Source organism: Scylla paramamosain, chromosome 15, assembly GCF_035594125.1.
Source record: "Scylla paramamosain isolate STU-SP2022 chromosome 15, ASM3559412v1, whole genome shotgun sequence".
NCBI classification, from domain to species: Eukaryota; Metazoa; Arthropoda; class Malacostraca; order Decapoda; family Portunidae; genus Scylla; species Scylla paramamosain.
The window spans coordinates 22,697,026-22,708,511 of NC_087165.1; the positions used below are offsets into that span (position 1 = coordinate 22,697,026).

At 41.1% G+C, this 11,486-nt stretch overlaps 1 protein-coding gene and 1 long non-coding RNA gene across 2 annotated transcripts in view; one reads left to right on the forward strand and one right to left on the reverse strand.

Moving 5' to 3' along the window:
* Window positions 1-11,486, reverse strand: part of LOC135107691 (transcription initiation factor TFIID subunit 12-like) — a 35,568-nt gene that overhangs the window by 12,117 nt on the left and 11,965 nt on the right. The gene's annotated exons all lie outside the window — the stretch shown is intronic.
* LOC135107692 (uncharacterized) overlaps window positions 117-11,486 on the forward strand; it is a 27,466-nt gene continuing 16,096 nt past the window's right edge. Inside the window, exon 1 of the long non-coding RNA XR_010271893.1 lies at window positions 117-291. This is a non-coding gene — a long non-coding RNA (uncharacterized LOC135107692). The remainder of the gene's footprint in view (window positions 292-11,486) is intronic.

Here is an 11,486-nt window from a genome sequence, read left to right on the forward strand (position 1 = left end):
GGAGTCAAGTGGAGGAAGAGAACACTTGCTAACTTTGGCGTTATTGGAGTTATTTTTGTTTATGTATCTGAGCACCATGTTCTGAAATACTTCTAACCTGTACCTCCTCCCATTATATTCAAAAGGCTCCAACTGAAGTAACACAAGTTTTTATTATTCACAGGAAAAGCACCCTTGGCAACCCGTAATCATCTCTGTGGCCTTTGAAAACAGTCGTGGTGAGAAAGCAGAGTGTTTCTAGATGTGGGCCTTACTCTGGCAGACTACTGCGACAAAACTATTATTTTCCTGGTAAGTAAACATTTATATTTTCTTGTTGTAAAAGTCATCACTGTTGCAATTATATGTAATTAGAGAGTCAGCTGTATGTATTAAGGTAGTGCGTGTGCGGCAGTTAGATATGTTAGAGGGAAAGCCCATGACGAGGGTAATTACTTAAGGCATCAATGAAGTCATGACCAGAAAAAAGAAAAAAAAAAAAAATCTTCCGCCGGAGTGAGACGAGTGTTATTCTGAAAATTTACCTTAACTTCTCAGCGACTTTCTCCTGACTTTTCTTTTCTTTATTTATTTTTCTTTTATTTACTTATCTGTTTATCTATTTATTTATTATTATAATGATAGGGCGATATCCCATCTCTGCCTAAATTTCTCTCTCTCTCTCTCTCTCTCTCTCTCTCTCTCTCTCTCTCTGACGTCACATCATCCATTTCCTCTTTTCCCCGGATACCAGTAAACATATACAAGAGAAGAAGGGAAAAAAAATAAAGTAATCCGTCCCTTTGTCCTCGGCGTTCCATAGATGCAGGAGTGTCTTGAGTGTTTGGCTGTGTGGCGTGGCGTTGTTTGTTAGGGTGGCGACACCACGAGGCAAAATTTGAAGAACGCGAGCTTAAGTGGCGAGATTTTGGTTGACTGCGTGTTTTTTTTTTTTTTTTTATTTCTTTCTGATTTTTCATTCGGTTTCGCTAAATTTGACTCCTCCATTTACTTCTGCTTAACACTTCTTCCTCTCTTGTGCTCATCTTCCTCGTAATGTATTTTTTCTTCCTACTATTTTATGCTTCTTTTTGGTGATTTATACAAGTTTCTTACGTATATATCGTGTGATTTCTCTCTCTCTCTCTCTCTCTCTCTCTCTCTCTCTCTCTCTCTCACTCTCTCTCTCTCTCTCTCTCTCTCTCCTCCTTTCTAATCCGTATCATAACATGACTCGTAACTCAATATTCCGTCTTTCTCCTTCTCTTTTCTAATCTCATGTATATCGAGACTGTCATAATCATTTAAAATACTGTCCCTTGGTTTTCTCTTCCCTTTCCTAATATCTATTGCAACAAGACCGTTATAATTCAATGTAACGTTTTTTTTATATACTATACATCCCATCAATGGTATAGCGATTAGTAAAGGTGTCATAATTCAATAAACCGTCTTTTTTTTTCACTACTCCTGCAATCTCTGTTATAACAAGTATGTCAGCGTGGTGTGATTTGTGAGGTCGAGAGGCTTGGGAATCCTGTTAATAGCACCGGGAGTGGAGGGTGAAGTGGCCGGCGGGTTAGACCAAGGCCGTCTCTCAGTAAAATAACATAGGGACGGCCTTAGTTATACCTTGGTGGGTTAAAGGGTAAGGTTGCCGGTTGGAAAATTAACATAAACCACTCCAGCAACAGAAGCCATAGAATATGTGTCGGCAGAAATGGTTTAGCTTCAGGCTCTATTTTCAAACTTATCAACGCCTCTTATCTTGGTTACTTTCAAACGGGCTCTAATGGAGGTTACTGAAGCTCTCAAGGATGCGTTCATGATCCTGGTGATATAACAAAGATTCTCTGTGACCTTCGACAAATAGTCCTTGCTAGAGAAGAAAGCGGCGGAGGAAAACGAGGCTTCAGTCCGTATTCTCCGTATATACTTGACCGTCCATTCATTGTTTTGGCGGCCTAGAATCTTGAAAATCTGTATTGGAATTGTAGTGGTAGTAGTGGTGGTGGTGGTGGTGGTGGTGGTGGTGGTGGTGGTGGCGGTGTTTTTATACAGTTAATGAGATGCAAAAGAAAGAAAAAGTGGCGTTGGTAAATGTCGCTCTACTAAAATTTCGAGGTCACACGAGAATTCCATAAAAAGTGTCAAGATAGCTTAGGTCCCTGAGGTAATCTGAGAATGGAAGTCCCACGAAGGAGGAGGAGGAGGAGGAGGAGGAGGAGGAGGAGGAGGAGTGAATGAAAATGGCTAGTTTTCATTCATAGCCACCCTTTGAGAGGATACGTCTGTCCATATCTCGTACTCCTCCTCCTCCTCGCCCTCTTCCTCCACCAGTCCTCCGCCCTCCTCCTGATGTGCTCTCACTCGCATATGTGTCCCTGGTTCTCTTACTGTCTTCACACACACACACACACACACACACACACACACACACACACACACAGAGAGAGAGAGAGAGAGAGAGAGAGAGAGAGAGAGGGAGTGAGGAGAGAGGAGAGAGAGAGAGAGAGGAGAGAGAGAGAGAGAGAGAGAGAGAGAGAGAGAGAGAGAGAGAGAGAATGGATTGGTTTTATCCTGACTGAGTATTATAATTAGATATTAGATACTCGTGTCCAGAGAAGTGGTCAAAGGATGTCTAGGATATAAAAATGTCACCTTTTATCTTGCATGGGCTTCGTTGACGTGTAGGTAGACGCTGGTGTGAGCTAGAACCCTCCCCCTGCCCCCTCTCTGTCTCTCTTTCTCTCTTTCTGGACCATTTTCTGTAACACGTCTGCACTGCAATTCCACTACTTTCAAAACGTTCTCACACGGGTTTTTAAGGATAGCTTTTACGATTCTAGTCACAAAATAGCACAATTTCTACATTACCAACAGGAGAAACAATCTTGAGAACCTGGGTAATCATCTCTGTAACTTTAGAAAACAGATATTAAAGCGTTTTTAAATACGGGCCTCTCTCTCTCTCTGATGGTGAGACAGTCAAGGTCAATCAAACGCCATCTGGACTATGGTGAACTTCATGGTCTGAATGGTCAGGCCCCGTGTGTCTTGAGTGTCATGTCAGAGTGTTCGGTCCTCGGTGTCTCCCTCTCACGGTTTAACCTTTCGAGAAGTTCCTTGGTGCTTTAAGATACGAAACTACACTAGGGAGATTGTAAAGATAGTGTCGAAAAGAACTCCTTAAAAAAAAAAAAAAAGAGAGAGAGAAAAAGGAAAAGTATAGTCATTCTTTTCGCCACAAAACTAACTTCAACCTGATGACTCCTGAAAAGACGATCCTCCTTTAAAAAAAAACATTCTTCCAAACGAATGTTCCCCCCACATTCAAAAAGGACGAATACCGAGGGTCGACCCACTACAAAACACAGCCTTTGAAAGAAGATAATGAAAGATGAAATGATGAAATGATGACGATGATGAAAGATGAAATATAACGTCCCACTTAAGAAAAAAAAAAAAAAAAAACAGCTCCAAATACGACCATCCATGAAAGACGACCTCCTGAAAGACAAACAACCCCGCTTCCCCCAGAAAAGGCCCTTTAAAACGGACTACTCCCAAAATGCGACCCTCTAAAGTACGACAACCAAAAAAAACGACCCCGAAATAGGCAACCCTCAACAGATGACCCCTAAATGAACGACCACATCAGGAATCGTGTACAGGAATCTCATCGTGCGACCTTCAAAGGATAGAGGGAGGGGCGAGGACAAAGAGAGAGAGAGAGAGAGAGAGAGAGAGAGAGAGAGAGAGAGAGAGAGAGAGAGAGAGAGAGAGAGAGAGAGAGAGAGAGAGAGAGAGGTAGCAACTATACTAAAATACCTGCTCAGGTGTCTTGAAGGTGAGGGAGTTTTTGTATTATGAGTCCGAGAGGGAGAGGGAGAGGGAGAGAGAGAGGGAGAGGAGGGAGAGAGGGAGAGAGAGGGAGAGAGGGAGAGGGTACAGGGTGCGTGGGTTAGTGTACGTACAGGTGTGTGTGTGTGTGTGTGTGTGTGTGTGTGTGTCCACATATATACATAGTTGATTAAACGTTTAATTCTTTCTTTCTTTTTTTTTTTTCTTATTTGTTCATTCGTTTTTCTCTCGTTAAGTAATTACGAACCACCTGCTATTATTGTTATTATTATTATTATTATTATTATTATCATTATTATTATTATCATTATTATTATTATTATTATTATTATCATTATTGTTATTATTATCTTTGCTACTACTACTACTACTACTACTGTTGGTGCTACTACTACTATCACCATCATCACCATCACCATCACCATCACCATCATCATAATCTTCAATGGACCTTAATTCTGCCAATGTCATTATAAAGTTCACTGAATAAGTGCGAATGCAAATATGCTTAACATCTGTTCAAGTGTCAAAACTCTCCACTTGGCCTCTATCCATGCAAATACCCGCTGCCGCTGCTGTTGCTGCCGCTGTCTGCTTCCTGGTGTTTGGTTTCCCTCGTCTTCCTTATTCTCATTCCTGCAGTTGCGTTTGTCGAGTTGCTTTTGTTTTCCTTGGTGACTTTTTTTCTCTCTCGAGTTTTTAAAAAGGTAGTTGTGATGCTGTTGATGATGATGATGATGACTATGATGATGATGATGATGACGCTGTTTATTGTTGTTGTTGTTGTTGTTAATATTCTCAATTTTTTTTTTTTATAATTTCCGTAAATTTTCACTAATATATCATTCGTAATTCTTTTCCCCTGTTACTTATGCAAGTGGATGTCATTTCTCCTATGACAGTTTGCAATTTGTGTGTTTATTTTCCGTGTCTGAGCTACGTACAGTACATATTTAGCTGTAATTGATCTAATGGCTGTTTCTTTTCTTTACTTATTATTCCTTTTATTTCTGGCTGTAATTTCTTCTACGATAGCTTATTTACAATTCTTCTCAGTTTCTCGCAGATACCTGTCTTGTATTTTATTACCATTACTTTTTATGAGAGGTTAATAATATTTTTTCTCCCATTTCTTGCATGTCTGACTTTGATTTCTCTTATAATACCTTCCTGTGGTGTTTTTTTTATTACATTGCTGGCAGTAGTTTCTGTTATGATAGCTTACTTATGACTTTACTACGTCTCTCACATGTCCTGGGGGCAATAATTCATTCACTTATGGTTTGTATTTTCCTCCCCCGTAGCGTCACTTCAGGAATTCCACCGCGAGGCGTCTAAAAATATCCACTTTCTCCCTCTAATAGCACAGCCTAACCTTCATTATAATTCCACCTTCATGATCCACGAAGGCAACACTGCACTCTCCTCTCCTCTACTGCCTGGCACCTACTGACCCTCTCACCAGTGCTGCCCTTCCTCTTCTCTGCTTCCTCTCATTAACACTCTTTAGCTCTCATCAATACTGTCCTTTTATCTGCTCTGCTATCTCTCATTAACACTCTTTGGCTTTTATCAATACTGCCCTTTTCTCTTCTCTGCTACCTAACTTATCTCTCATCAACTCATCAACTCTTTCTTTCCCTCAGCTCATCCCTGCAAAGAGAGAGAGAGAGAGAGAGAGAGAGAGAGAGAGAGAGAGAGAGAGAGAGAGAGAGAGAGAGAGAGAGAGAGAGAGAGAGAGAGAGAGAGAGAGAGAGGATTATGGGACCTGGGCTACTTAAGAGTGCGAAATGACAGCAAAAAAAGTTCCGACATTCTAACAACCAACACGTATCAAGACTATACCGAAGCTAAACTGACCTTAAATTAAGATTTTGAACTTTTTTAACTACGTATCTTCTCTCTCTTTCTTTTTTTTTAGGGTTCGGCTGTTGACTACTGTAGACCCTCTTATTTATTCATTTATTTCATTGATTTATTTGTTTATCTATTTATTTATTTTTACCTCAGTTAGCGTGTCCTTGTCAAGTCACCTTCGCATGTAAAAAAAAATAAAAAGACTATCTATTTTTATCTGACGCTTGTTAAAATAACCACTTTCTCCTGGTGACGTCAGTATGGTGAGTGGTTTCATCTCTCTCTCTCTCTCTCTCTCTCTCTCTCTCTCTCTCTCTCTCTCTCTCTCTCTCTCTCTCTCTGAATTTAATGATCTCTTCCTTCCTTTTCCTTCCTTTTCTACATTGCGCTTTGTTATGTTCTTTTGTTTCTGCGAGTTGGTGGAGTTTTCAGTTAGCTTTAGTTTAGCTTACTATCATTTTTCTTATCACTACATTTAATCTCTTTTTTTTTTTATTGCAGTATGATTTGTAGTCTCTCTCTCTCTCTCTCTCTCTCTCTCTCTCTCTCTCTCTCTCTCTCTCTCTCTCTCTCTCTCTCTCTCTCTCTCTGCTCCCATGTCCCCGGCGTATGGGTGAAAGTAGAGATTAAAAGCGTGGGGTTTATAACAGGGTTTGGGGAGGGAAGGGGTCTACAAGGAAGGCCACTACACGTTTTTTTTATACCTCCTCCTCCTCCTCCTCCTCTGCCTCTCTTGTAATTTATCAGTTTTTCATGTTCTGATGACTTCTTCCTTGTAATTTCGTATTTTTTTATCTTTTTTTGTTCTCATCCTTTCTTTTCTGTTTCTTCACTCTTCTCTTAGCTTTTTCTTGCTTGGTTTTCTCCATTTTCTCTCTTCTTGATCGTTCTTTTCCCTTTTCTCTTCTTCCTCCTCATTACCTAGTTCATTTTCTTTTTTTTTTTTTTTTTTTACATTTTTCTTCCTTCTCCTCCTCCTCTTCCTCCTCCTACTCCTCCTATTCCTTCTCTTCCTATTCCTCTTCCTCTTCCTTCCCTTTTCTTATTCTTTCTCCTCCTCCTTCATCATTCTTTGTCTAATTTGTCTTCTCTTTTTTCTTTTCCTTCTTTCCTTTTTCTTCTTTCCAGTAATGTTCTCTCTTCCTCATCATCCATTTTTTTCTTTTTTTTCGTTTCTTATTGTTGTCTGCTTCCCCTTCCGCGACCTGGCCTCGACTTTCCCTCTCTTTAGCTGATAGGGAAAGAGGACGAGGAGGAAGGAGGAGGAGGAGGAGGAGGAGGAGGAGGAGGAGGAGGAGGAGGAGGAGGAGGAGGAGAAGGAGGAAGAGGGTGAAAGATAACGAAAATGAGAGTAGTACATTTTTCCTCTTCTTCTCCTCCTCCTCCTTCTTATTATAGTTTATTTGCTTACATTTATGTATCTATTATTTTGCTCTTGTTTATTATCTTCTCTCTCTCCTCTCCTTGATCTTCCTCCCCACTTCCCTTTCCGTCACGTGACCTTCAAATGTCCCAATCTTATCAGTGTCACTCGTTTCGTTTTTGTTATCGTTGTTGTTGTTATTGTTGTTGTTGTTGTTGTTGTTGTTGTTGATGTTGTTGTTGTTGGTCTTCATATTATTATTCATAATGTATAATTAGTATTATCATTATTATTATTTACTATCATCATTATGAGCGAGAAAATGAAGCTAGTAGAGAGAGAGAGAGAGAGAGAGAGAGAGAGAGAGAGAGAGAGAGAGAGAGAGAGAGAGAGAGAGAGAGAGAGACAGACGTCCCTCTAAGGTACTAATATGTTTTGCTCTTCTAGTGTTTTCGTTTGTGTCATTTATGTCTCCGTACGTACCAACTATTAAATTCATGCGTGTGTGTTCCTTCGTAGAGACCCCAACGGCAAGTAACGTCGTGCATGGCTTTGATTGGTTCCTGTGCTCCTTTTGAAGCTGCTCTGAGCCGAACTCACGTTTTTTACAACTCCTCTTCCTCCTCCTTCCTCTTTGCTTTCCTATTATTTGAACTTTCGATTCTTCTGTCTCATCTTTTCCTAGTTTCCCTCGTAATTCACCCACACCTCCACCCTCTCTCTCTCTCTTTCTTTCTTATCCTTTTCCTTTACAAATCATCAACTTTACATTAGCCATTTTGTTCAATTTTCAGCGTAGAACTTAGAAGAAGAGAACCTGGCCTTAGTAGCCTACTAGTGTCCCCCTTGAGACACGCTGGGAGCAAGGAGTTAACATCACTGCTGCAGCCAGAATCAGCTTTATAATCATGTCATCCAATTTTCTCTCTGTCTTTGTAGAACTTACGTGGAAGAAACCAACAAGTGATTTCATGGTTTTAGTAGGTTCTTATTGTCCCCTTAAGGCACGCCGGAAGCAGGGAGGAGCTAATGCGCCGTCAGGTCTGAAGGCGCGTGTTTCTTTGCATTCCTGTCTGTGGGTGACCCCGGAAAGCGCATTTTTGGTGAGGGCGTTCGTTGGGTGGAGCACGTCAAACCAGCGAAGGAACACTGGAACTTGGCAAAGGTTGGGTGGAGGCTTTCTAAAGGGGTCGTGAGTTCGTGATGAAAAGAAACGTGGAGGAGGAGGAGGAGGAGGAGGAGGAGGAAGACGAGGAGTTACCAATAGTTAGTTTCGGGCAATCCGTTAGCTGGGCCCGGCATTTTTCTTCTTTTCCTTCTTCTTCTTTTTTCCTCGTCCTTCTCTTTCCCCTCCTCTTCCTTTTCTAGTTTTCTTACCTTTTCTCTCATTTCGCCGTTTCCTTCCTCATTTATCCCATCTTTTTTTTCTAGTATTCTTCCTCAATCTCGTATTTTTTTCATACTTTCCTCCTCCTGTTTTTCTCATTTCGTTTCTTTCTGTTTCTTTCCTCACCTGGTCCGCCTCTTCTTTCCTCTTCCTGTTGCGGTTTCATTGAGGCGGAGGCGGAGGTGGCAGGCGGCCGGTCAAGAGAAAACGTAATAAAATGCCGAGGTAATGACGGCTGAGTCCCCCCGCAGGCCACGACGAGGCGGAGACTATGTAGATTGTAGAGTACGAGTATGTCCTCGTGAGGCGGAAAGAGCCGAGCCCCTTTCCCCTCCCCTCCCTGCCCTGCCCTCTCACTGTTAGACATGCTTAAGGATGAAGCCACCACCAACACTACTGTTACTACTGTTATTACCACTACTACTACTACTACTACTACTACTACTACTACAATTCTATCATCACCAATAACAATAATAATAACAACAGTACCAGCAGCAGTAACAGCAGCAGCAGCAGCAGCAACACCAACAGTAGCAGCAGCAGCAACAGCAGTAGCAACAACAACAACAACAACAACAACAACAACAACAACATTACCGCTATCATCACTACTACTACTACTACTACTACTACTACTACTACTACTACTACTATTACTGCTGCTGCTGCTACTACTCCTACGATCACCACCACCACTACCCACACTGCTGACAGCTACAACTACAAGACACGATGAAAACAAACAAACTGTGGAAGTTGTTGGTAATATTCAAATCACGGTGCATTGATTTATGTATGTAACCCTTTCTCCTTTCCATTCTCTTCATCTTCCCCTTTCACATTAATCAAAAGCCCCCTTTCTCTTTCTCCCTTTCCTCACTTTTCTCTCCCTTCCTTCCTTCTTTCCTTGTCAAAAAAATCATCGTCTCTCTCTCTCTCTCTCTCTCTCTCTCTCTCTCTCTCTCTCTCTCTCTCTCTCTCTCTCTCTCTCTCTCTCTCTCTCTCTCTCGTCCCTTCACTTCCTTCCTATAGCATTGTCTTACTGTCGCTACGTACTAATTACTATTACTGTTATTCACAACCTTACCGACCTGGAAGTTAATTAATATATTGATTTTACAACGGTTGAGAGAGAGAGAGAGAGAGAGAGAGAGAGAGAGAGAGAGAGAGAGAGAGAGAGAGAGAGAGAGAGAGAGAGAGAGAGAGAGAGAGAGAAAATAAATGGAAAAAAAAAAAAACACCGTCTACTCCCTGCCACGTCACCTCGTCGCCGCCATGCACAGCTTCCCTGAGGCGTAAAGTACTCCTGTCCGCCCTCAGGATTCACGAGTCTTTTTTCCCTTGACTTTCTCATGTCTGCGTGCGGTCTGCGGCGTGTGGGAGGAGCGTGGAGGAAGGAAGGAAGGAGGAAGGAGATGCGTACTGTGGGGTGTATTTTTAAAGACTTTACAATCTTATGAGGGCTATTTTCAAAGGCTATACAAATATGATTAGCCGGGTTTCAAAGGCCACAGAGATAAATAGCCGGGTTCCAAAGGCCACACAGACGATTGGCCGGATGGGTGTTTTTTTGTTTTTTAGATGCCAGATTCTTGTCAAGCTATCACTAGAACCATGAAATTACCGCGAATGGAAGAAGGATATTTTATGGCCTAGCCTAGTTCGTATGGATGTTTTTTGTTTTCTAGATGCGGAATTCTTGCCAATCACTAGGGCCATGAAAACACCAGGAGTGGAGGGAGGAAGAACGGTGAAAGGAGATAATATGGCATATATTTTTTAACCCTCTAGGATTATTAGGCTTATTTACAAAGGCTACAGAGATGATCATCCGGATTCTTCATGGATGTTTTATCTATGTTAAACTCTCACAAGAACCATAATAACACCCTTGACAATCCCTCTAACCTCTACAATACCCCATCAGAAGTCAGGATGAGGTACCGAAACGAAAGGGATTAGAGGGAGTGGTAGTGATGGTGGTTGTGGTGGTGGTGGTGGTGGCGTTCGTCCTGTCACCGCCACTGTGGTCAAGGTTGCGCTAATTGTGGCTGTTTTTTTTTTTTTTTTTTTTTTCTGCCCTAAATAGTGCGGTTAGAAAATGCTGCTCTTATGTAAGTGACACGCGAGGCTGATGAGGCTCTGGGATGTCTTATCTCTGACTTGCAATGACGCCAATGCCTGTATTCTGAAACACTTTGCTACTTCACTACTTTCAAAAGGCTCTAATTGAAGCTACACGGGTTTTTAAGGATGTTTTTATGTTTGTAGTGACAGAGTAACAAGATTTCTACATTTTCAACAGGAGAAATACTCTTAAGAACCGTGCTAATCATCTTTGTGGCCTTTGGAAATAGTCGTGGTGAGAGAATGAAAGCGTTTTTGAATGCGGCCCATATTATCATGACTACTTTCAAAGGCCAGATAAATGATCAGCCGCGTTTTCAAAAGTGTTTCTCCTATTAACGATGAAGAAATCTTGTTAATGTCACTAAAAGCATAAAAAAATTTCCTTTAAAATCCGTGTAACTTCAATTAAAGCCTTTTGAAATATGTGAAGGTGCGGGCAGAAGTGTTTCAGAATATGGACCTAAGATTCCGTATCAGAAATGAATGACAATTTTGATGGGTAGAAATAAGCCGAGAGACACTGAAAGGTTTGAACTACTCTATTACTCCTTTGCAGTCAGTTACATCTTTCAGAATCATACTGCAAATTTGCATCAGGCTGTTTCATTAGGCCTTGAGGACGCCTAGAACAGTTAAGAAGATTATTTAATGCTAATATGGTGAATTGTGTTCTTTGTGTTTGTTAGTTATGCGTGAAAGTTACGGAGCCATACATTGCCAAGAGTGTTTCTACTACTACTACTACTACTACTACTACTACTACTACTACTACTAATAATAATAATAATAATGATAATAATATTCATAGTGGTATTTCAGTTATATTTAACGGTTAACTACACTTTTTTTCCCATTATTTCGTGAAATTTCGCTTTGTATGGATAAAGGTGCTCCCAGTGAGAT